This window comes from Mesoplodon mirus, assembly GCF_964341445.2.
Source record: "Mesoplodon mirus genome assembly, chromosome: 8".
Taxonomy (NCBI): domain Eukaryota; kingdom Metazoa; phylum Chordata; class Mammalia; order Artiodactyla; family Ziphiidae; genus Mesoplodon; species Mesoplodon mirus.
The window spans coordinates 17,658,697-17,684,814 of record NC_138984.1 but is presented as its reverse complement, the minus strand read 5'-3'; positions in this window follow the sequence as shown (position 1 = coordinate 17,684,814).

The following is a 26,118-nucleotide window of genomic DNA, read 5'->3' as shown; positions in this document are numbered from 1 at the left end:
CTTGTATTTCATTATCTTTTCTTTCCTTTTTTCTATCTTTCATGGTTTGTTCTACTTTCTGGCATTTTCCCAATACTTTGTCATTCAATTATTCTATTAAGATTGTGAATTTCTTTTAGCATAGTTTGAATTCTCTAACATTTGCTTTGTTCTCTGATTTTTATCTGTCATGTTTTTGATTTTTTTTTATCAGTCTTTACTAACCTCTAAGATGGAATTAATGATAAATACAGTTTTTTCAAAAAAATTTTCCTTTTGTTCTTAATGGCCTTCTTAAGTCTTCTGGGGAATAAGTTCTAGAAAAAACAAATACATGTATAAATATGAAATTTTTACTTTTGATTCTGTAGACTAAAAACAAAAAATCAAACAAAAGAGAAAAACAACTTCCCTGCATAGTCTGCCTCATCCAGGTTTTTTTTTAAATTCTTTTTTGCCTTGATTGTTGTCCTTGTGTTAGAGAATTTCTTTGGAAATCTAATGTTCATTCCCAGAAAAATTTTTTTATACCCTGAAAAAATAAAAGAAATCAAAGAGTATATCATATACTATCAAACATCATTTATAGATAAACTTTAAAGAAACTATTCATCTCAAACCTAGTTTGTTATAGCAACAATAGGAAACTAATATTTACTTCTCAGTCTCTTTAACTCAGCTATGATATCCACCTTAAGATTTTTGCCACATCTGCATAACGCTTCTAATATTATTTTCTTCAAAAAATTTGATGAATTTTTAAAACATCATATCCTCATTATAAGCACTTTATGGAATCAAGAGGTATGCTAGCTTTATCCTCCCAAAACACATAAAATAAATATGATCATTAAGAAAAGTGTTTGTTCATGTACTATGAGGGAGGTATATAGTATAACAACGCTTCTCACTTTCTTTCACCATGTTGTTCTTTCTACATGAACATTAATTCACTCTTTAGCTCATTCAATAAATAGGCATGTGTGAACAGAAAGGATGAGGCCCTTGCCCTTGTAGAGCTTATATTCTAAAGCAGAACACAGATAAAAAGCACATTTTAAAAAGCAAATAGTATAATTACAGGTTCTGATAAAGGAAAAACGTGTTGTTCTAGAAAATACCTGGGAATTGTGAGGTGGAAAAGGTCTGGGACATCAGCTATGTTAGCATCTCACAATATTAGTTCCCGGAAAAGAGGTGATTTATACTCACATATTCTAAGTGTTTCTACATGGAAATCTTGTTCCATGTTTCTATGTGGACATCTTCCAGCTTCCTGATCAAAATTAAATAAAGGAGATTCCTTGTTCTTTACCTTTCCAATCCATCACTAAATACTATTGATCATTGTACACCTTGGATCACTTATTTCTTTCCATTCTCAATTTCTTACCCAGGCTAAGATTCTTATAACCATACAAAGTGATTTTTAATTTCTTCTGCCCCAATAGCCTGGGTGGATGTAATAGCCTTTCATCCACACTTTAACACACTTTCCAGTGATTGAGAGATGAGGTCTGAAGATGAGTGTCAGGATCAGAAGTCCAACAGGAGATTCTACAAGGCAGAGGCAGCCATACTTTAGTGGCTCTGTCACTTTGAGGAGTGGTACCTCATACCTATTTTAGAACCACACAAGTGTGCCTCTTCCAGAGAAGCAACTGTGTGCAGGAGGAATTTAAATAGAATCTATGAGTCTACTTTCCCAGTTCCTCATGCCCTTCCTGATCCAAATCTTCTCCACGGTGCCAACCAGGAGCATGCTTGAGAAGTGTCAAGCTTGGCCAAGAGAAAAAGTAAACAATGTCCCTTACTTCTTGAGACTGCCAGTCCATGAAGTTGAAGAGCATCAAGTTTATATCTGCCTTAGTCTTGTCTTCAAGTGTTCCCTTTCCCACAAAGTGTTGTCCCTGACCTGTTGTGTTGGTGTTTATGTGGGTGCTCATATGCTTTACATCACACCATGATGTGTTTTAGAGTCCAAATATGTTTTAGAGATTATTTAATCCAAACCGAACATTTTAAGAGATAAAGTCTAGACACATCATGTGACTTGTTCCAAATCACATAGCACATCAGTGACAAATTTAGGATTTAAATTTGGGATTCCTGACTCATATTCCAAGTCTAAACAACCATATTGATCTTCATGCCAAGAAAAAAAAGTTTGGGACAAATAGTTGCTTTAAAGTTTATCTATCAATATAAATGATGTTTGATATTATATGACATACTCTTAGATTTCTTTTACTTTTTTAGGGTGTAAGAAAATTTTTCTGATAGCAACTGCCTATAATACATTCCATGATATTTTTGGTTGGGTTATTTCTTTGTTAACTTGCGTGTCTTTGATTGTCAAGAATTCATTATATTTTCACTGTTTGTATGTCCAGGGCAATTTTACAACACATGCTTTGTAAATTTTTTTTGTTTCCTCTGCAACAATTTTCAGTGTCCTCATTACTTACAGACTAGAAAAAAATGGCAACACTTCAGAGCTAGCCTCAAAACCTCCCTAGGAACTCCCCCCCCCTGTAAATTACAGTGTTCTTTTAATTTGGTATATAACTTTAAATGTAGACCTTCCAAGAATAAATTGCATGGGGGTCTTCTCTGGTTAGCTGCTCTCAGAAACATTCTTAGAACTGTCCTTCTTTGGTAGTTCCCAAAGATTGCAGGAAATCATTAGACAACAGCCACTTCCTTTATACTTCCCTTGTCTAACCAGTGCAGGGTGGTCACCAATACATTTTATTTGTCTTGTTCTGACTTTCAAAAACACCTTTCAAACTCCCTTGGAACAAACCACCCACCATATTCACAGGAAAATGGAACAAACAAAGCTAAACAAAGTGTATTATACTCTGTATAGTGTTATGAACAAAATTAAACTATAGTATTCATAACCAATCTCTTTTGGTTGCTTTTATTTTGAGTTACATCAGGCCTGACAAAGAAGGGTGTATGTCCGATTTCTCTCACTCCCTGAACCAGGGAAGACATAACTAATCAATCACAGAATCTTATTGTAAAGACTTAGAATCTTTCTTAACACAGACTCTAGGTAGCCCCTACCAAACAATCATATAATATATGTTAATTTAAAACCCATTCAGTTAATCTATACTTTAGCTATTCTGTGTATCTTTAAATAAAGCACAGACATAAATTTTCAAACATAAACTAGGAGGCGATTAATATTATATAATATTATTATTGTTTTTCCTTTCTTTTGCCTGTTGAATGTTTTTAGTTAACAAAGATTTCCCAGAAATTTCTGTTCCCTTAGTGTAAAAAACCTTTCAGAACCTTCATATTCTCACTGGTAAAATAAAGGAGTGAACTGGATTAAGTTTCTCGGTTTTAAAAATAAGTGGGTCTATTCTTTGTGTCAAAGAGCATTAGCTAAGAAAACACATCTAATAGTCACAGAAAGTTAACTTTTAAGTTGGAAGAGAAACTGCCAGTTGAAAAAGTTCCACCAAAGAAAAGTCTCTGAAATTATTATGTCCATATAAAGTAATAAGGATAATTACAGTTTCAAGTTATATAATTATATTAACAAATAGAATTTAAGTTGAATTAGTGCATCACCCATATTTCTGTTATTAGTGAAATAGGACGCTTTTGGATGGAATTAGTGCCATCACATAATACGTTTGTGAAAATGACTTATTTACTCAAAGAGCAACTAGATTAAACAGATAAACAAAAAACAAAACTAGAAAAAAATCTTGACTAAATATGGCAAGTAAAAGGAAAACATTTGAGTATTGGAGTCAGGAAACATAAGACATTCTTCTTAGAATTATGCTTCTGATTTTCCTCCACCCCAGATAGGTTCTTCTCTGTTCTTACTTGATCAGCAGTGAAGGGAATGCATTTTCTTTGGGAAGAAATGGAGATCCATTGAAGTTTACAAATCACAATTTGTAGAGAATCTGTCATGTTGAGAAGAGGTGGAGATTAGGTTGACTTTCCCCAGCAGTTTCTTAGATAGGAGGAAAAACATTTAAATAACTCAGGGTAGGCCAGCTCATAGTGGCTACTTACAATACCCCAGGAAGTCTAACACTAACAGGAACTCAAAAGGAGAGAAAGTGAAGTGATTAAATCAGAGCCTCCAGGCAGAAATTAGCTTTAGAAAGCTCCTAGCCTGATCTGTTTGTGATGGGCTGGGTATCACCCCAGGTTCAGTAACAATCAAGAGAGCCTCAGAGATCAATTGAACCATGTAAAATGAATGAGGATAAGCTCTCTCCTACAGATACAGTTTAGGCACACCTCATTTATGAAATAGTCATATTCCTAATTTTTTTAAGTTCATTTTTGTACCAATTTTATAGTAAATATTGGTGCTATCTCACTCAGAGAGTAATACATACATAAGACACAAGACAATTGCATTTAGTTTAGATAGTTTTTATGATGAAAATTTGGCTAAAATTTTTTCTCTTAAGGTTAGTAAGACTTTACTTTCTAATGGTAGATACATAAGGTGTGGCGATCTTTAGGGATGTTACCAGTATTTCAATTGTTCTGGTGGGACTGCAAATCTCTTATGCCATGTAACTTGCTTCGGTCACTGTAATGTGATGCAGAAAGCAAGTTAGGAGTGAGGTGTTTCCTTCTGGGCAGAAGCTTTGGTGAGGATATGTGGTGGGCCATGTGCCTTCCTCCATGCCACAGTGACATCATAGATGTGGAGCTTCTCTTATCTTGCCCAGAGTGAGAGAGACATGGGGCAGAACTGCTGCCAATCTAAGAGACTGATAGAGCAACAGTGAGAGATACATTTTTGTTGTTTTAAGTCACTCAGGTTCCAGGGAATTGTTTGTTACTGTAGCATCATGTAGATTATTCTGGAGAATATGAAGGGAAGACTTTCTCCAGCGTTTAGGGCAGTAAGAGAATTGAGTGATGCAGAACTAACAGCAGCTTAGCTGAAGAGAATATTGGATTGAAAAATCACTTAACTCTAACATTACCTCTTCTCAGCACTCTACAGTCAGATAAGGGCAAATCTCTCTAGTGGTTGAAGCTCTCCTTCCAGCACTTTGTGGATGCTCCCAAGTCTTAGAAATGAACACATTGATCTGGGGTCCAGTGGGGGAAGAGAATCAGATTCAGTGATTCAATGTGGAAGACTAAATGGAAGGAGGGGTCAGGCTTACTGGAATACATGTTAGAAAAAAACAAACAGTTCTATAAAGTGAGTTGTAAGGATTTCTAAATCATTTCTGATGTTTGACAATTCAGTAAGTTGGAATTTCTATATATTGAGGATCTATTGTAAAGTAAAACTGTAAGACCTACAAAGAATCAAATTGTGTGAACAAAAGGACCACCCTAGCCAAACTCTCCTAATTATCAAGTCACATTAGGTAAGTTCTTCACAAAGTCACTTCTGTGAAATTTCTCAGATATCTTGTCAAATTAACCCTAAAAGCCTCAAATATGGAAGAATCCCATAAAAATGACAGCTTTATGTTAAAGCTCTACACTAATTACTTTTTATATTATTACAGCTACTCTTGTAGCCTTTAAAATTCCTTTATTTTGGGGGTTCAAAGCTTAGCTTTGTAATTAAGGTGATCTGGCATGTGCTTAGAAAGCATCGGATCCATTTTATTCAGATCCTAGTAATCACGTTGGTAGCATCAGTGCTTCTTTAACTCTGCATATTATATACATTGTGATTCGTTCTTAAATGGTCATGCTTTCCATTTTTTTTACATGCACTTTTCCTTAGTAGCTTTTTGATAATTTCTTAAATTTGGCGTTCACCTTTGTAGACATTGCTTTTGTTCAAACTGTATATTTATACTCCTTGGTTCTAGAAACATTTGTAGAGTCCTTTCCCACTTTTCTTTAGTCTAGAAAACAGTCATAAAATCAAGGAAAAGTTGGTTAAGTGGATGAAGTACAGAAGCTGTAAAGTTACATCTTCTCCTAAATCAAGTAAATGAGACTTGATCATTCTGTATGATGTCAATGCCTCTGTTTCAGGTATGTACATATTAAATACAAATATGAAAATACTGGCATAGACATCTTGGGATTTATTTCTTAATTATCCATACTTTTGATTTCCAATGACAACTTCAAAATTCTACACACTCCTTACCATAAAGAATGCATGGCTTTCTTGTCTGGGACCTTACAGAAATTTTTTCATAACTCTACTTATCAACCGTTTGACTGCATCATACACGTGTGTGGTTTGTGTTCCCATGAGATTGTGAGCTTATTAAAGTCAGTGACAGTGTCTGGTCTTCTTTGTTTTCCAAGTGCCTGGTACTAAACTTGACTCAGGGGAGGTGCTCAATAACAGTCCTGAATGAAAGAATGAATGCATGGATGAGTAGTACATCTCCCTATCTATATTATTTCTTAAGTTCAAGGATAGTATCTTACACTTCATGGAATCTCTTCTTTAAGTATTATTTAAGAATGTCAAAATAGTTCATAAAGAACATGAGAGGATGAGGAAAGAAAGTCACACCCAGGGTTTTTGTAGGGTTGTACTTATATAGATAAATCTTACTTATCCTTTTTCTTTGTCAATGGCTGGGGGCAAAAACTTAGAATAATACGTTGCAGAAACCAAGGTTTTATTTATTAGAGTATTTGGAAGGAAATCAATTTGACTTCTGGGTCAGGTTTACAAACAATGGCCACAGAGTTCTTTGAGACATCTCCAATAGAGAGGTAATATCAAAGTCCCTTTTCCTAGAATCTGGGTGAGCGTATAATTGCTTCAACCACTAGAGAATACAGCACAATGCGTGCTATGGAACTTTCAAGCCTAGACCAGGAAAGGCTTCTGCCTTGTTCACTGCAAAACTTGTTGGTGGCATACTGAACTGCCATGTATGAAGTCTGACTAGCCTGAGACTGCCACATTGAAGAAGCCAAACACAGAAGCTTCAATGCACAGTGCCAACTGACTCAGCAGGAAGTCCATGAAGCATCCCCAGGCAACCCAAAAGGTGAGACTCACCATAGCCTCAGTCAACATAAAATCTGACTACAATTACATGAGAGACCCCAGATGAAGAGTTCCCAGCTTCACTCTTCCCAAATTCCTGACCCACAAAATTGTGAACAAAATATATTGGCAAATTACTGAATCTTGGGGTGTTTGTTACATAAAAATAAATAACTAAAACAGATTTCACTGGACTTTTTCCATTGTTAATGTTCTTTATGGACTTAGCCTTCCAATACACTGGCCATTCAAGGTTCAAACAGCTCTTGCCAGTTCAGAGGATAAGTCACCAGTAAAAATGAATTTTGTCAATATGGGAGCAGTACTACGAAGCGAGAAGAATTCTTAGGTGAAAACCTGAAGATCAGAATCTGTCACTTAATTTACAGTGTGACTTACTCAAGTCTTTTCAACTCCTCGGCCTCAGTCTCTTCATCTGCAAAAATTGTTTTAAAATAGAAGTTAAATGAATATTTGAATTAGATTTTGGTAAGGTTCCTTACATACCATAATGTTATGGTAAATGTTTATCAACTGTTTATATGAGAAAAAAAGCCCTAATTTGTAGAGGTTGCCAATTTCTGTGGTGTAAATTCTCTCAATATGGACAGTTTCATGATGTTAATATAAAATCACTGAGCAGAGTTGGGAAAAGTTGCTGATGATTAGCTTATATAAGCCGGTACAGGTAGCTTCAGCACATTATGCTACATCTTTACTATTGCAATCCTTGAAAATAGATGTTTACTGAGGCCTTCATGAATTATTCTAATTCCCAGAATCCTGACCCTTTTCTAAATTTTTAGAATTTATTATCTATGCCATTCATTTTACTTTTAAGTGCATCTTTATCTTAGACATGTTTCATATTTATATCACATTTTTTAACTTTAAAGATTATTCTGTAATTGTTTGATATTTATAGGTCTTATTTTTCAAACTAGAGCATAAGTTATGTGAGAGGAAGTTTTTGTATTGTGCCTCTCAGTGTCTCTACCACATCGTGACCTTTTTCAGTAGGGGCCTTTTAAATAGTTTTTCAGTGTGTAAATAATGTTTAAACATTTCCCTCACTTTCTTGTGCTGAATAAATTGAGCTTAATATTTTTATTTACATTCATAGCTGGCAAACAATAAGCTTATTTGGCTATTTTTTATTGTAAGGTGCTACTTTTCCAAATGACATACGTCAGTTTTATTTACAGTTATTTTAAATTACAGGTTTCAAATGCAATAATAATGAACAAGGGAAGAGGTTGAGAAAATGGAATGTTTGGTAGCATTTTATATGAAGATAAATTCTTCAGGAAATCAGTTCATAATGTAGCCTACTTTCTTCCAATATAAGTGATCAGATTGTAAAATACTGACAGAGCTGCAGATTTAAAGAATAATTCTCCATTTCATTGTGTACAGGTACAAATGTCCAATCTGATTGCAAAATATGCATCAAACAGCTGTTAAAGATTCTTTGGTTCATTTTTGTTTCTAAGAAAGGGAATATTAATATTGTTGAATGTTCAAATTATACAAGTGACATTTATTGTAGAGCATAGTATTAATTACTAACTGAATCAATGAGAACAACAAAAGGCAATTGTTTGATTTAAACTACAAGGTTGGGTAAATTTATATGTGTGTATCTCTGTTTATTCTCTGGTCTCCTAATATCTTACATCAGTAGATAAACCAGTATTCATCAAAATGAACTAGATGTATGGCAAATCGGTGCAATTCAGCGTCCTTGCCCAAATTGGAGTAATTTAGATAGAAATAAATTATAATGATGCTATCTCAGGCTTCTGAGCACATGCCAAAAATTGTTCATTAACTGTCCCCAGAGGGGATTAGGACACTAAGAATGACAGTATCAGGATGAGGGCAAGTAGCCACAGCATCGCCACAAATAGCATTGAAAGAGTACTCATATTTTTCAGACTAAGAAAACTAAAAAACATGAATCATTTCACTTATATATGGATGCTCTACAAAATGAGTAAATAACTTTTCTCCGCTAATGGCTCTGTTTGCATTGAATTTGGGTTTGTATATTATTGTTTCTCAAAAAGAAAGAAAAAGTGAAACATCAGAAATGTATTATTTAGGGGAACTTCCCTGGTGGTCCAGTGGTTAAGACTCAGTGTTTCCACTGCAGGGGGCGTGGGTTCCATCCCTGGCGGGGGAATTAAGATCCTGCATGCCATGCAGCGGGGCCAAGAAAAAAGTATAATCTAGGAAGTAGGATGAAAATCATCAGTAGAGGGCTTCCCTGGTGGCACAGTGGTTGAGAGTCCGCCTGCCGATGCAGGGGACACGGGTTCGTGCCCCGGCCCGGGAAGATCCCACATGCCGCGGAGCGGCTGGGCCTGTGAGCCATGACTGCTGAGCCTGCACGTCTGGAGCCTGTGCTCTGCAACAGGAGAGGCCACAACAGTGAGAGGCCCACGCACCACCAAAAAAAAAAAAAAAAAATCATCAGTAGAAGTAATGCATTCTAATGCTACAGGATGTTTTTTTCAGTGCTATAGCTGATCTTAAAATGATTAATAAAATGGAAGACTAGTAATAACATGTGTATATATTTTATAAAAAAAGAGCTTCCTGGGGAGAAAGAGAAGTCTATGGATCCTTAAATATTGGGAACCCATACTCTGACCCCAAACAGGGACTTTGGGAGGTGGAAAATTATCAGAAAATGGTTGTTAGCTTTATCAAATATTCATGTGCTCCAAAATATGGTACAGACATTGGAAAGAGCAGATACGAAGGTTCCATATCAACTGGAACAATCAATGGCTATCTTGGTGGTAACCAAAAGAGATAGATGACTTACTGACAGAGAGGTCTCTTCAGTGCCTGGGATTGTTTGAAAGATCATTGCACCACTGAGAGGCAAAGTGGTGTGTATTGGGGTAAGGGGGTTTTCTTAGTACTTGAGAATGACTTAATTTGAATTTCATAGCAAGCTTGAAGCTAGAAGCTTAAATTTAGTTGGTTCTAGGGAAATAAAGAAATGCAACATCTCTTACATATGTCATTTTGTGCACTGAGACCTACACCTGCCATATTGATGTAGGTATATGTGTTGTATAATTTCATGGGAAGTTTCTGTAAAAGTATCCCTGAAACTTTGATAATGATTCTTTCTGAGAAGTGGCATGGGATTTAGGGTGGGATTGGATTCACTGTTTATTGGCAAAATTTTGGGAGTGTTTACTTTTGTTAAACCAAGTACATGTGTTAGTTTTAAATAAAAAATGAAGAATGAAGACCTCCACAAACAATATAAGTTTACATATTATATAGTAGCCATGACACATTATGAAAATCTACATATATTCATATTTTAATATTTAAAATAGTTAATCCTTTTTAAAAATTTGCAGTAAATTATCACACTACAAATATTAATGCTGTACTAATTGTTAAATTTTTTTAATGTGTGTCTTGGGAAGCAAACTATTCAATGAAGGGCATGTCACGCGCTTAATCATAGTCAAATGGTCTGCTGTTTAATATGGCTGGAGAGAGATAACAAAGAAATGCATTCATTTTAACTGGTCTTAAATTTCCATCTCTCTGTCTGTCTGTCTCTCTTTCTTTCTCTAACTACCTACACAATATAATACTCAAAAAAAAAATGCTGGTTTCCTGACTCTACCTTTACTCTCTAAAATTCAACAGGCACAAAAAAAGTTATAGTTTCAGGGAGACTACTGAATGTGAAATCCTTTTTCAGTCAAAATGGGTTAACCATTATTCTTCTCTTGAACAGAGGCAAATGCACTGCCCATGGTTTTTGAAATCAGAGCTAGAATATAGAGAAATTTAAATACAACTTTCAGTTACACACAAGCCACTTCTCAACCAACTACTTTTGTGCTGGAGAGTGTCTACTAAGCAACATCCAAATATTTCATCTACTCAAGATGGCTTCATGAAAAATTTTCTCAAAGTTGATTTTCAAAAGAGTTCACATGTCACACAAAGCATAAGCCATATTTAAGGAGAAAAAAACCCTCCAAATATTTAAAGTGAATTTTTAAAAAGTTTTTTTTTGAGATGAAACATTCACAATAATTGGATTTTTAGTTGGGTTGATATTGTCATCTTACTAAATATTCTTCTTAACACCTCAATTTAATGAAAATGAGGAACAGGTTATTTTTCAAAAATGACTTTGCCCTTTAAAACAAACCTTTTCATTTTAGAGAGAGAAAGCGAGAGAAACAAAGCACCTTGAGAAATGGCAGTGAAGTATTTGCTCTTTGGCCAAAGCACCAAATCATATTTTGGCCTCATTCTAGATATGAAACCACGTCATCAAGCCATTGACAGGGATGATATGCTATACTGTACCTCTTACTAGCTGGCCTCATGTGAACAGAAATCAATCTAAATTGATCATCCCTGTATATTTGATCTAACTTGATTGATCAATATAAGTGGCCTAGTAAAAGACCATCATGGTTATTTCAGTAGGAAATCAGTTGTGATTGATCAAGTTTATCAGCTGGTAAACTTAGGGATTAGTTGACTAAATCTTATTTCTCTATTCAAGCTTTATAGAACTAAGTTTTTATTTTCACCCTCTTGCTCAGTGAGAGAAACATGATCAAAAACATACTAAAAGGCAGTCAGTGGTATGCTGACGATGTTTGTTACTTGATCTGTGTGGATGGTAACTTGAATGTATTCACCTTCTGAAAATTTATTGAGCTTTACACTTATGATGTGTGCAGTTTTCTGAGTGTATGCTATACTGAGATTTTTTAAAAAGGTTAAAAATTGTCAATATCCTCTTAGATGTATTCATGTGATTTTTATCCCGAGGTGATGAAATTGATTACAAATGACATTTTGATGCCTCTTTTATCATTATTTTCTGACTTGTGCCCAAAGCGAAGACTTTTTCCTACTAAAATATTTGTTATTGAGTACAATTGTCCTCTCCTCTGTATAGTCTTACACTCATAGCCTCTTGAAATAATTTTCTTTAGCTTTGTCAAATTAATAGATGAATTGCTCTTTGTCATAACCTTGATTACTTTGATTTGTGTGTTTAATTTCTAATTCATGAGACTTAGCCCCCATCCTTGAAAATGATTGTTTTCCAGGTAAACACAAAAGAGAGTAAAAAATGCAATGAGATCTCAACCAAATGAACATTTTCCACATATTCAAAATACCACTTTATGTAGAAATTTTGGCTCATAAGTTCTGAAATGTTTAAAACAAATTTGTGATGAAAAAAAACTTTCACAGGATCCAATTACTTTTCCATAAATTCTGATACTCATAAGGAATTCTTTTTTTCCCCAAATTCTATGAATCCTGAGACTTCTTCCCCAGAAATATGTGCATACTATGGGAATCTTTCATTTAGTGTAGTAGTTTTTTACCTTAAAAAAATAACTAACTCCTGTGTTTTCATCTTCCTTCAAAGGACCCAAATAGTCTAAAATTTTGCTGCACAAAAAGATGAATAGAAGGAACACTACGCATGACAATATTGAGTTGATCCATAATTACCACCAGTGTTACCACAATGGCTATGTTTATTGATTTCTCTGCCAAGCAAGATTCTAAGTGTTTCATCTATATTCACTAAGTCATTATATTAACAACACTATTAAGTGATCACTGCTATTATATTCATTTTACAAGTTAGGAAACAACAACAATAACAGCAAACTTGAGACCTTAAGGTAATGATAACCAGCAAATTAAGGATAAAGTAACTTCTTGGAGGAGGGAGAAGAGGGATTGGGGCAGGGAACATAGGGACTTCACAGATCATGTTTTCTTCCTCCCACTAGGTTGATAGTGGGTGCACGAATGGATGCTATATCACTTTCATACCTTTTGATTATTTGTAAGCATTAATATTATTTTTTCTACTCACTATTTTTTTTAAAAGCAGAACCTAAGGCACAGAGGGGTGCAGAAGTCCACCATACCATACTGCCTCTCACATTCATTTTTGTGTGTCTATAATTTAAAAGTGTACAAGTTTAGTTACTTTAATGTAGGAAGGGTAATGTGTTATAAATGTGTTATTTTTACAATATGGCCCAATATCAAAACAGTAGAGTAATTTTAGTTTAGTAGAATCTGGAAGCCAGAAAGAACACATCTAGTTCTTATGATGCTGAGGTTGAGAAATCTAGGTGGTCTAGACCAAATTAAAAGAATTCAGTTGGACTGAAACAGACAAAAAAAAAAAAAAAGCTTTTTCAGGGAGCCAGGTCTAGGACTCTAGATGGAGAAAAGATTAGAATTGGATGGGGATAGGGAAGGCAGGAAGATGAAGGGAACTATCCAAGGTGAAATATTTTAATTAAATTCCTAAATTCCTCAGAATTTTAAAATACTTAACCGACTAGAAGGGGGCTAAAATAGGGGAACTTCAAGCAACTTTTTGATTGGCCTCTGCCTCCAATCATTTTGAAAAAAAAATAGTTAAATGAATGAGACATTAAATCTCTCCTAGCTAATGTTTAATATTGATTTGAACACATATGAGTAACACTGCAAAAAATTCAAAGGCACATTAATTAATGAGAGGACAATTAAACTCCAGTTTGTTGACCTATTTGGTACATGATTCAAAAGAATTATAAGGACTTATCAAAAATTTACCTAAGCTTACTTATTGTTAACTATACAGGAAAATGAGGGCATATTCATTATTTAATGTCAACACGTGTCCCATCTGGGAACAGTTGAATTAAATGCAAACCTTTAGCCTTTATGCTGGGAGGAAGCAGAGAGAGACTGAAGATATAACTGCTCTGTTCACATCTACCATGATGCCGGGGGTGGGGGGGAACTTTGGCTGAGACTATATCAAGTAAATTAACCTGTAATTACAGCTGTGATTAGTATTCCCACTACAGCATGAATAGGGGTCCAATAAACCCATTCCAAACTCCATGTTTACCTCTTTCTTACCCCCAATCTCTGCTCAAGATATTTCAGAATTTTTATTTTAATTAAAAATGTTTAGGGCTTCCCTGGTGGCGCAGTGGTTGAGAGTCTGCCTGCCGATGCAGGGGACATGGGTTCGAGCCCTGGTCTGGGAAGATCCCACATGCTGCGGAGCAACTAGCCCCGTGAGCCACAATTACTGAGCCTGCGCGTCTGGAGCCTGTGCTCCACAATGAGAGAGGCCGCGATAGTGAGAGGCCTGCGCACCGCGATGAGGAGTGGCCCCCACTTGCCACGACTAGAGAAAGTCCTCGCACAGAAACGAAGAGCCAACACAGCCAAAAATAAATAAATAGATAAATTTTTTTAAAAAAAGGCAAAATTCCTTTAAAAAATGTTTATAGCTTGGGCAATGGAAGGTCTTTTTTTAAATCATTATACAGATGTCATTAAAAGTGTTTAAAGTACTAGAAAAAATGTTATAGGATATTTCAGAACTTAACAGTCATTTCAGAAATTTTTCATCTGATTTGATTGGAGAAACTGTTTTTATTGACTGGAATGGTTTCCAGTAAGTCAGAAGAGTAAAGAAAAGTCGGTTGAAATAAGCCAAACATAAATTCAACTAATTCTTACTCAACAGTGGAAAAACAACACCAAAAACAATGATGTGCTATTCACTATATAGATTCTGTCTGTGAAATGTGATATAGAATTTCTCTTGAATTTTAATTAAGTTTAATATTTCAATCAGATTAGGAGAATAGCAGTATATAAACTGTAGTCTATAGTCCTGGGATCAAAATTGCCTAATGAACCTGTATACTGCTCCAAAATATTCTTACTTCTTTTCCACTTATAGAAGACCTGTCAACATTTCTTTTGGGGTAGGTTTAGTATTGATTAACTCTTTTAGATTTTGCATGTCTGAAAACTTCTTTATCTCTCCTTCAGTTCTGAATGATAATCTTGCTGGATAGAGTATTCTAGGTTGAAGGTCTTTCCCTTTCAGTACTTCAAGCATATAATGCCACTCCCTTCTGGCTTGCAATATTTATGCCATAAAATCAGTTGATAGACTTATGTGGGTTCCCTTACATATGATTGTATATGACTCTGTTTTTCTTTTGCTGTCTTTAGAATTCTCTCTTTATCTTTAACTTTTGCCATTTTAATTATGGTATGTCTTGGTGTGGGCCTATTTGTGTTCATCATTTTGGGGGACCCTCTCTGCTTCCTGTACCTGGATACCTGTTTCCTTCTTCAGCCTTGGGAAGTTTTCAGCCATAATTTCATTAAATACATTTTGACTCCCTTCTCTCTCTCTCTTCTCCTTCTGGGACCCCTATAAATGCAAATGTTGGTATGTTTGATGTTATCCCAAAGATCTCTTATACTGTTCTTATTTTTTTAATTTGTTTTCTTTTTGCTGTTCTGATTGAGTGATTTCCATTATTCTATCTTCCAGATCACTTATGTGTTCTCCTATAAAAGTGTGGTGGAAATTTGATTTTCTGCCAATAGATGTTAAAAACAATAGATTTGTTCTTTTTAAAAACATGTTTTGAGTAGTCTCCACTTGATTGGTATCTCGAATTCTGGGCAAAGCATTATTAGTGATTGCAAATCCAGCAATAAAGGCAGCAATTACACCTCATTAAAAACAGCAAACGTAAAATGCCCTGAGGGAAGAATGTGTGTGCTGTGTTCTAGGAACAGGAAAAAAGAATAGTGTGCCTAGACCATAATGGACAGTAGAGAGAATGGTACCAGAGGAGGTAGATCACTGAGTTGGGCCAGATCGTATAGGGCTTTGGAAGCCACAACAGGTGTTTGGATTTTATTCCAAATAAGATGGGAAGTCTTTAAGGATTTTTAAGACAAGCAATGCTATGATTTGTGACATCTGAGTGTGTGCTTATATCTTGGCCAATTTTTTATAACATAATTTAATAATAATTCAGCAGTTTGATTTTGATGCCCTTAAAATTTTACAAGACTATATACAATTTTCTATGCTATTCAACATTCAATAGTACTAATACATGCCTTTATTTACTTATTTATTGAGTTGAACCTATTTAATAACTCAACAAACAATTTTAAAACAAGTTGTTTGTTACTACCTGTTGAAATTATTGAAAGTACACACACACACACACACACACATACACGCATATATGTATGCATATGTTTTTCTTGAATTCTTTAGATGTTCCCCTTAAACATTTAACAAGCCAGTTGTAGCCTAGTGCTGTAAAAACTGGTGTTAACAGCTCCATCATCAAAATTTTTGTTAATCTTAAAATATTCTTATAGAAATATCCCTCTCACTTGGTCATATCAATATGACCAATAAATATTCATTTTATGTTGCAAACTTGGAAAACATAATTGGACAAACACATTTTAATAGGCCTGTACTTACTCAGACGGAATAAGAAATTGCCTATGTGTTATGAACGGTGGGGTCACAAGGATATTCGGCTCCTTTAAATATCCTTAATTTGAGGCAGTCAGGGAGCTAGTGTGCACCTTAAAGTTTACTTTTGCACATAATAGAATAGAGAACGAATTACTTACGGTTACTTAAGTTATTAAGATATCTTTTTATAGGAGAGCACCAGATCCTGAGACACTAGGAAAATTATGTTTTGTAGGGAGAGACTTTTGAAATATAAGATTATAGGTACAAGAGTAAAAGGAAGGGAAGGGCATGTAGGGGATTCTGCCTACCTCACACTTTGCCAAATTTGGCCTTACCTTTTGCAATATTTAGGAGTCATTTAATTTTTTAGTTACCAGTTACCTTCATGCATTTGATAGCCTTGATGAGGTTAAATTTCTTCTTAACAATATTATCAGTATTGCAAAACATTTTTATATACATTTTACGGCTATCCATCAGCAACATACTACTTATTTCAAAAGTAACACTATATTTTTATGTGAATTATAGTTGGTGATACCTCAAACTAGTTTTGAAGATTCAATTAAAGTAATCAAGGTTATAGAAAATTTTCCCAACTATTTTGTAAATCAGAAAAGTATTTCGAGATATTAGTAAGAATAGTTACATTAATTTAGAGATAATACTAAGTATTTTGGTTTGGAAATCCAAGGTTATGAGATCAGAACAAAAGGTTATATATAGTCTTTTTTTTTTTTTGTCATTGTTGGGTAACATCTGTTGTTTATTTCCAAAATAGAGACTAAGATTATGTGGAAAGTATGTTAACTATTTCTTAAAGGGAACTTATTAAAAATGATTAATTTTGGGCTTCCCTAGTGGCTCAGTGGTTGAGAGTCCGCCGGCCGATGCAGGGGACACGGGTTCATGCCCTGGTCCGGGAAGATCCCACGTGCCACGGAGCGGCTGGGCCCGTGAGCCATGGCCGCTGAGCCTGTGCGTCTGGAGCCTATGCTCCGCAACGGGAGATGCCACAACAGTGAGAGGCCTGCGTACCGCAAAAAAAAAAAAAAAAAAAAAAAAAAGAAAAGAAAAGTGATTGACTTGAATATAGTTCTAAGATCGAAGTGTGAGGAATATCTTTTGTTTGTTATCTTTTCTCCTCACTTGATATCACGTGATTAAATACAGGACTGAAACTGGAACCAATAAATATATTTTTGGGATTTTATGACTTCATATGGTTAGATTTGTGACTGATACAATGAATTAGCATCAATACCAATTTTGCCTTTAATTTCAAATAATGTAAGTATTCTCTTTGATAGGAAAATGTTGACTTTTTCTATGTAAGATGGAACAAAAGAGAATTCATTTATTAATTATCTCTGTCATTAACATTTCAAAGAATGTTAACCACTAGTAATAAATGAATACACTTAACTGTGTGAAGGTGAGTTTCCTTCTCTTTTCTAGACACTAGAGCATCACAAGGTCAAGTGGCAGATGGTTTGAGAGTTCTGTCACAGACATGTTACACAGCAACTATGAATGAAAATTGCTGCACAAAAAAAATTACCCCAAAACTCAGCTTTAAACAAGGAACATTTATTATATCACACAGTTTCTAAGGGTCAGGGAACTGGAAGCAGCTTAGTTGAGTATTTCTGCCTGGGGGGGGCGCGTCTCGTAGGGTTGCAGTGAATATGTTAGCCAGGGCTATAGATATCTGAAGGGTTGACTGGGTCTTGGCACCCAGTTCTAGGAAGATTAACTCACATGGAAGTTGTCTGGAGACCTTTGTTTCTTGTCACATGGGCTTCTCCATAGGGCTGCCTAAGGGTCCTTAAGACATTGCAGCTGGTTTCCCCCATCTCTTTCAAAGAAAGCAAGGCAGAAGCGATAGCCTCTTTCATAAGTTAGTCTGAGAAGCACCATCTTATCCCTTATGCCATGTTCTATTGGTCACCCAGACTAACCCTGAAACAACATGGGAAGAAACTACACTGGGACAAGAATATCAGGAGGCAGAGATCATTGTGTGTCATATTGGAGGCTAAGCACCACAAAACTGAAAGATAAATTGTGGGGAGATTAGTTTGGAATACATTTCCTCCTCATCCCTCTCCTTCTTCAGTATTAAGACACACAAACATTAAGGTCAGTCATACATTAGCCAGAAACCTAAGGACACATAGGCACTCATACCCATATACAGAAATGAGCTAATAGACAAATGGACTTATTCACCTGCAATGTAGCATATAAAATTTTACCAAGTGCAAAACAATTAAAAAATAAAAACTTTGATTCAGACCCTAAAAAGAGTCCACAACTAAGCAAACATCACGCACTATTTTACTAGAAAAAAATCAGGCTGGCAATCATTATTAAATCAATAGTGACATTTTTCTTAACTAATTTTTGTTTGCTTGGTTAGCTTAAGAGTTTCTGAACATTATAAAACATTTAAAAATTTATTTTAAGAAAATAATGATTCCCCATTTGAGCAAGTTTTTTCTGCTAATTTGCATATGGGTAAGCTCCTAGTTGGTAATGAATAAATAAATGATCACATGAAGTCTCCATATAGAAACTTCCATACATGTTTGTTTTTGAACGATGCATAGCAAAATGGTCTCTTAAAGAATTTTTCACTGTGATTCATGAATCTCCAACATCAGAATCACTAGCAAAGCTTATAAAAAATGTGGATACTTGGGCCCCACTCAAATTCTACTGAAACAGAATCTCAGGAGTTGGGCTGGGAATCCACATCTCAGGTGGTACTTGTGCATATTAATGTAGTCAAGCTATTGATTTTTGCAAAATATTTTCCAGATTTAGCAAAATCCTACTCCCCTTATTTGCTTGAGCCATGGCCCTTCGAGGACAAGATTTCCTTGCCTGGACTTGGGCTCCATTTTACTATGTAACTATAATGCAGAATCATACAATAGAGAAGGGTGTGTTCCTCTCCTGGGCAGAATCACAGGCCTATGTGTCCCATTGGAGCCCCTGCAGTCTCCCTCACTTTCAGTGGGAGGAGGAGGATCTGAAAGTTAGGACTCTGAGCATGCCTAACAAGTCAACTCAAGGCTCAATACCATGTGTTCTTTTTAAATGCTTTTAAATTTTTAAAGTTTTCCATTTTTCTTTAGTGGAAATATTAAAGTGCCTTTGAATAAACAGTTTCCTCTCTTTCAGAAAGTTGTGTATTTATCTCAGTGTGGTCAATCAATGAATCCCAAAAGGTTTATAATTTTTTTTTTTTTACTCCTATGGGGCAATCAAAGGCGAAATTCTAAAGGATTTGGAAATGTCAACTTGTAATACAAACTGGGTTGGCCTCAGCACCTGAGATTAGAGCCATAACTCACTGTGTTTACAAATTATATCATTTGGTCTGGTGTGCTAGCTGTAAACTCACCAATAATTATAGTAGAGAATGAATTACAGTCAGCCTTTTTCCTTTTTTTCCTAGTGTCTGAACTGTCATGACATATGGATTCTTCATCAGCCCTCAAATCACACAGAGGGCTTCCCTAGAAACTAGCCTTAAAATCAATAGGCAGCTAGGCTTTTAGATGAAATATGGAATTATTATAGACTTTTTAAGAGGGAGAGAAAATGATTTCACTAAATGAATCCCCTATGTTATTCCAGTCAGACATACACGCATCTGTGATGTTTAATAGAAAGGATAAAAATATATAAGTTTCTGTTAGGTAACATATACATTTGGAAAGTCACTTTTTTCCTTCAGCTATTTGTTTTCCCTTTGTTGCTCCTTCCCAATCAATTCTTCCCCTTTGTGTTCAAAAATGCACTATTGTGTATCATTCTGAGGACAGAATGGTGATACTTTGTTTTTCTATTAATTGCCTCATGTTCCTTCTTTATTCACTTTCACGTCTTCTCTTCCATCTGTCACTCCTCTCTCCCCCAATAATTTAGCATCCAGATATGTGATATCTTTTTAATTTGGTCTAAACAAGAGATGCTTACTTTAAGACTGTGCAAGCAAGAGGAAGGTAAGTTGCTTGTGGGTCTTCTAGGATTGCCAAGGTGTACAGTCTAAGGAAAGCACAAGTCCCCAGCTGTCATACATTACCATTGAATTTGTGGTCAAATATGTAGTGATCTTGAGTACTTTTCAAGAGAGTAAAGAAACATCCATTATCTGCTAATTGACAAAAACCTTACAATATGCAGTAGATTTATTTTTAGAACATTACATTGTCTCTGTATTATATTGATATAAATACAGATATAAGTACCTTCATTTTCGGAAGCCTTAATAAAAGTGTCAGAAAGGGCCTCCCTGGTGGCGCAGTGGTTGAGAGTCCGCCTGCCGAGGCAGGGGATACGGGTTCGTGCCCCGGTCTGGGAGGATCCCATATGCCGCGGAGCGGCTGGGCCCGTGAGCCATGGCCACTGAGCCTGTGCGTCCGGAGCCTGTGCTCCGCAACGGGAGAGGCCACAACAGTGAGAGGCCCGCGTACAGCAAAAAAAAAAAAAAAAAAAAAAAAAAAAAAAGTGTCAGAAAGAGGAGTAAGAATAAAACATGATGTATTTTACTATAATAAACATGTTAGCTGACATGTGAGGAAACATTATGCTTGTATGTTTGTGTCCACCTGTAAAGCACGTGCTTTTCTACCAATACATTGTTGAGAATTATCAGCCACCATTTTTCTGAATATCTGCCATGGATCTATACCAGACATTGTGGGCAAGGTACAGTTACAGATTGCAAATCCAGTAGAGGAAGAGGCCAAAAAGATGGGGGACAAGAAGAGATGAGTCTGAAGAAAAATATTATACATTTTTAGTAGAAATAATGATACTTTTAAAAAGTTCTTGGAAAATAATATATTTTTATATCATACTCAATATTGAGGGAATGGGGAAAGAAGTTATTACAGAGCAATAAGTTTTATCATCCTCCAATTCCAAAATGCTGTGGACTAGCTCATCAATTGGCAAGACTGAGCAGAGCCATCCAGACAAGGGATGTTTCTATACTCTCTTGAAGTGATCAAGGTCACTACACTTTTGACCACAAATTCAATGGTAATGTTTGACAGCTGGGGACTTGTGCATTCCTTAGACTATACATCTTGGTGATCGTGAGGGCAGCCATTTTCAGAAACTAGCAAGTTGGATTTCCCAGCGTTCCCTCTGTCTCCATCCAGGGGCCACAGGAGCTAAAGGCTTTGCAGAGACCCAGGGAAGCAGCCTGATGGGTACAGAACAGCTCCTTCCACGTGTTTCTTTGGGTCTTAAATTCATAGTCAGTTCCCAAACATTCAATATTTGCCAAGGCCAAGGACTGAGCTCTGTTCCCTCCCTTCCATGCATGCATTTTATAATTTATTTTCTTCTTCAGGGGTCAATCTAGTGTTCATTATAATTTGATATAATAGATAAAAATTGTGATTTTTTTCCTTGTCCCAAAACCATTTCCAAAAGTATGGTAATTGCCCTGTCCTATGTCAATAGTGTAATAACAGGGACTTCATCATATTTTATTGTGTCATTTATTTATGTGATGGCTAATGCTGATATGTGTTTTTAAAATAATTTATCTCAAGACTACCCACTGGTGAATTTTCTTTCTCAGGTCAAAACTATTTCTTATTCGATTACCAGCTTGGTTTTTAAAATGCCCTAAATCTCCTTAAACTCAATATTGCTCTATTACTTTGACTTCCTAGTTTTAAATCTATAGAAATAAAAAACGAGATAGCAGTGCTCTACCAGAACATTCTATGAATATTGATATTTCTCAAAAGTATGCTCTTATTCTTCAGGCCTACTGTAATGAAAATATGGAAAGAGCTTCTGGTTTCCTTGAAAAAAAAATCAATGAAAATATCAAGACAAGGCATAATGTCAAGTAAGTTCAATAATCAGACCACAGCTAACGGCTAATAAAATCATGAGGTGGCAAGAATGAAGTTTTATGTCTGTTCAGGTTACTAAACAAAGGGCTGACTGATCTCAACCAAAGTGAAATAATCAAGAATTTATAGTACATCCCATCAGGCTTTCTGAAAAGTCATCTAATGAACATTTTGCATTTACTCTACTCTTCACCTTGACCCCCAAACACCAAAAATATGCTGTAGCCTATTTTACCAGGAATTCGTAGTGATTGTGAATACAAATAAACAGAAAGCTAGAAAACACTGCAAGGAAGGAGAGCTTTTCCTTTACACTGGAGACATGAGAAGAGAAGGACATTGAGAAGACAGCTGGACACAAAGGTGAGGACAGGATGGAAGCTGTGGAGTGATCCATACCCCTTGATACAAAGGCAAGTTCGTTCCAGAATTCTTAAATAGGGATCATCAGAGACCCAGAGCTAGACTGCTCTCAGGACAGAGATAATCCTGAGGCTTGATTTTATTAAATTACCTTAGGCCTATTTGCAGAATTGGCTGCACAAATAAATTGAAGAAGATGCTTATATTAGAAAATACAGATACCAAGTGAAATATGTTTCCTATTCTGCTTATCATGGTGGTCCAAATTCCACCACTATTGATTACTCCCTGAAATGCTGAGTTGTTGCAAATAGTAAGGTGCTGGGGAGTACAGAAGGGACAATATACATAAAAGTTGATTAAAAAGTCGATGAACTATTTAATAAGCACCTACCACTTCAACATGCTTGTGTTGGGGGTAGGATGAGGGATACCAGGTTGAATTTAATTTTTTTTAATCAAATGAACATTTACTGAGTACCCCCTATGCATACCATACATTGTGTTAACAGATAGAAGGATCAAATGATAAAATACAACTCCAGCCCTAGACAAGCTTTAACTTTTAAGATTCTTTCTTAATTTCCATATTAAAGTGACCAATGAGCAGGGTCTAAAATATTCATTTATTATTGTCTTCAATCTTAACATAAATATGTTGTCTTTTGCCCCTACCCAATAACATCTCTCACACACATACCATCTGTGTCTGAACTCCTTTAAGCCTTTTATCAAGGTTTTCTTCTAAGGTCTGTATCTATCTTTATTATTAACGGAGGGATAGGGGTTGAAGAGAGATAGGACTCATTAGCACTGCCAATTCTCTCCTTCAGGACCTTCTCCCTATGGATTGCTGAATTCTAGCCCTTCTGCCTCTGTTTTGTTTTTGTTTATAAGACTTCATATTTGGGACTCCCCTGGTGGTCCAGTGGTTAAGACTCTGTGCTTCCACTGCAGGGAGCACAGGTTTGATCCCTGGTTGGGGAACTAGGATCCCACATCCCTCTCAACCAAAAAAAAAAAAAAAAAAGACTTCATTTTTTAGAGCAGTTTTAGGTTTAAAACAAAATTAAAAGGGAGGGGGCTTCCCTGGTGGTGCAGTGGTTGAGAGTCCACCTGCCGATGCAGGGGACATGGGTTCGTGCCCCAGTCTGGGAAGATCCCACATGCCACGGAGCAGCTGGGCCCGAGAGCCATGGCTGCTGAGCCTGCGCGTCTGGAGCCTGTGCTCCACAGTGGGAGGGGCCACAGCGGTGGGAGGCCCGCGTACCGCAAAAAAAAAAAAAAAAAATTAAAAGGGAGGTACAGAGATTTCCCATATATTCCCTGCCCTGGCACATGCATTACTTTCCCCATTATGAGCATCACTCAACAAAAGGATACTTCTTTTTTTTAAACCAAGGATGAACCTACATTGACACATCATAATCACCCAAAGTCCGTAGTTTACCTTGAGATTCACTCTTGGTGGTGTACATTCTATGGGTTTGGACGAAAGTATAACAGCAAAAATCCATCATTATAATATCATACAGAGTATTTCCACTGCCCTAAAAATCCTCTGTGTTCTGCCTATTCATCTCTACATACTCCCTAACCCCTGGCAACCACTGATCTTTTTACTCCCTCCATAGTTTTGACTTTTCCAGAATATCATATAATTGGAATCATATAGTATATAGGCTTTTCACATTGTCTTCTTTCATTTAGCGATATGTATTTAAGTTTCTTCCATGTCTTTTCATGGCTTGAAAGCTCATTACTTTTTAGTTCAGAATAATATTCCATTGTCTGGATGTAACACAGTTTATTTATCCATTCACCTACTGAAAGACATCTTGGTTACTTCCAAATTTCGACAATTATGAAAAACTGCTTATAAACAGCCTTGTGCAAGTTTTCACGTTTTCAGTTCCTTTTGGTGAATACCAAGGAGTGTGATTGCTGAGTCATTTGATAAGAGTCTGGTTAGTTTTGTGAGAAATGCTACACTGTATTCCAAAGTGGCTATATCTTTTTGTATCCCACCAGCAATGTATGAGAATTCCAGTTGTTCCATATCCTCTAGCATTTGGTGTTGTCAGTGTCCTGGATTTGAGCCATTCTAACTGGTATGTAGTTGTATCTCATTGTTGTGTAAATGTCCCTGTTTTTATAAATGCTTTAAAAGTAGAAGAAACTTCACAGAAGAGAAGGTGTTCTGAGCAGTGTCTGTCTTCTAACCATTTAGAAAATAGAATTATCATGCCTCCATATTCCAATGCACACAATATACAACCTAGGTAACAATTTTGCTGAAAGTTGCTTGAAGTTCCATAGGAGGGAAAAGCTAATGAGATCAGCCAAAAACAAGTTGCTAGTGTCCCAGATAGAAAGTAGAAATTTATGTGCCTTATTGGAAATAACAAAAGTGTTGATTTCAGGGTCTAAACATGGTGAATTGATTGGCAATTATTTCATAAATAATCATTCTATTTTCTTTTATTCTTCTCTTCTCTCACTTCTCATAAACCTCTACCAGGGAGAGGATGGCTCATAATATAGACACAAGCTACAAATCAGCTATGATATCTTTATTATCTAAGATAATAAAAGTGCTTTGTAAATTGTAAAATAGTACCAAAATGTTAACATTATTATATTCACAAATGGGACAGGGGAAAAAGGAAGAATTTTGACCCTGCAGAGGAGAGACATAACCACTTCAGAGCTATGGCAAGATGGATTCAGATATGTAGTTGTTCTTTTCTAAATAATAGAATACAGAGTTGGAGACAAAACATAACCAATTCAACTTAAAAAATAAAGATCAATGAAAAGCAAGCTCCCTGTGCCATTTTCATCAAGGTCAAGGTGGCTGGAGCCCTGCACTCCAGGTGGTAATTCTGAGTCACTTTTCAGCTTCCACCTTGCTATTCAGTCTGAGTTAGTCTCCACTCCTTAGGCTGAAGGGTTTTAAACCCAATTAAAATTAAGAATCACCAGAAAAAGTGTAACTCCTCTACTCATTAGCAATAAGTTACTCTGAATGTGAATAGAGAATCTAAAAAGGTTAACTGAAGGGCAAGGGGATGGAAGGACCACAGTGGGGTCAATACAGCATCCTTGGCTCTAGGAAGGAGAGCCAATGTGAATGATGCAGAAGTGTGGTCCTTGCTCTTGGCCAGTTTTCTTCAGATCAGTGCAGGGCATCTATGTGTAGGGACAGTATGTTCAGGCTTATATAGGAATGTGCACAGCGATATCTGGGGCCTTAAAAATTCAGGAGAAAGTGTTAAGACTAAAAGGCACAGAGGGACATAGAAGATAGGACAATTGGGCATTGAAAAAACACTCCCTTAAGAATGTAAGTCTAGAAAAATTGGATGCATGATATTTTATATTTTCACTTTATTATTTTCTGAATGTGAATGAGCAAGGAATACTTGAGGAAATTGAAATACTTGGTCAATGAAATTAGCATTTATATAATTTCTTGGTCCCTTAAGATTTTCTTCTGGAACTCAGACAATTCCCCATGTCAAGTATTTTGGCAA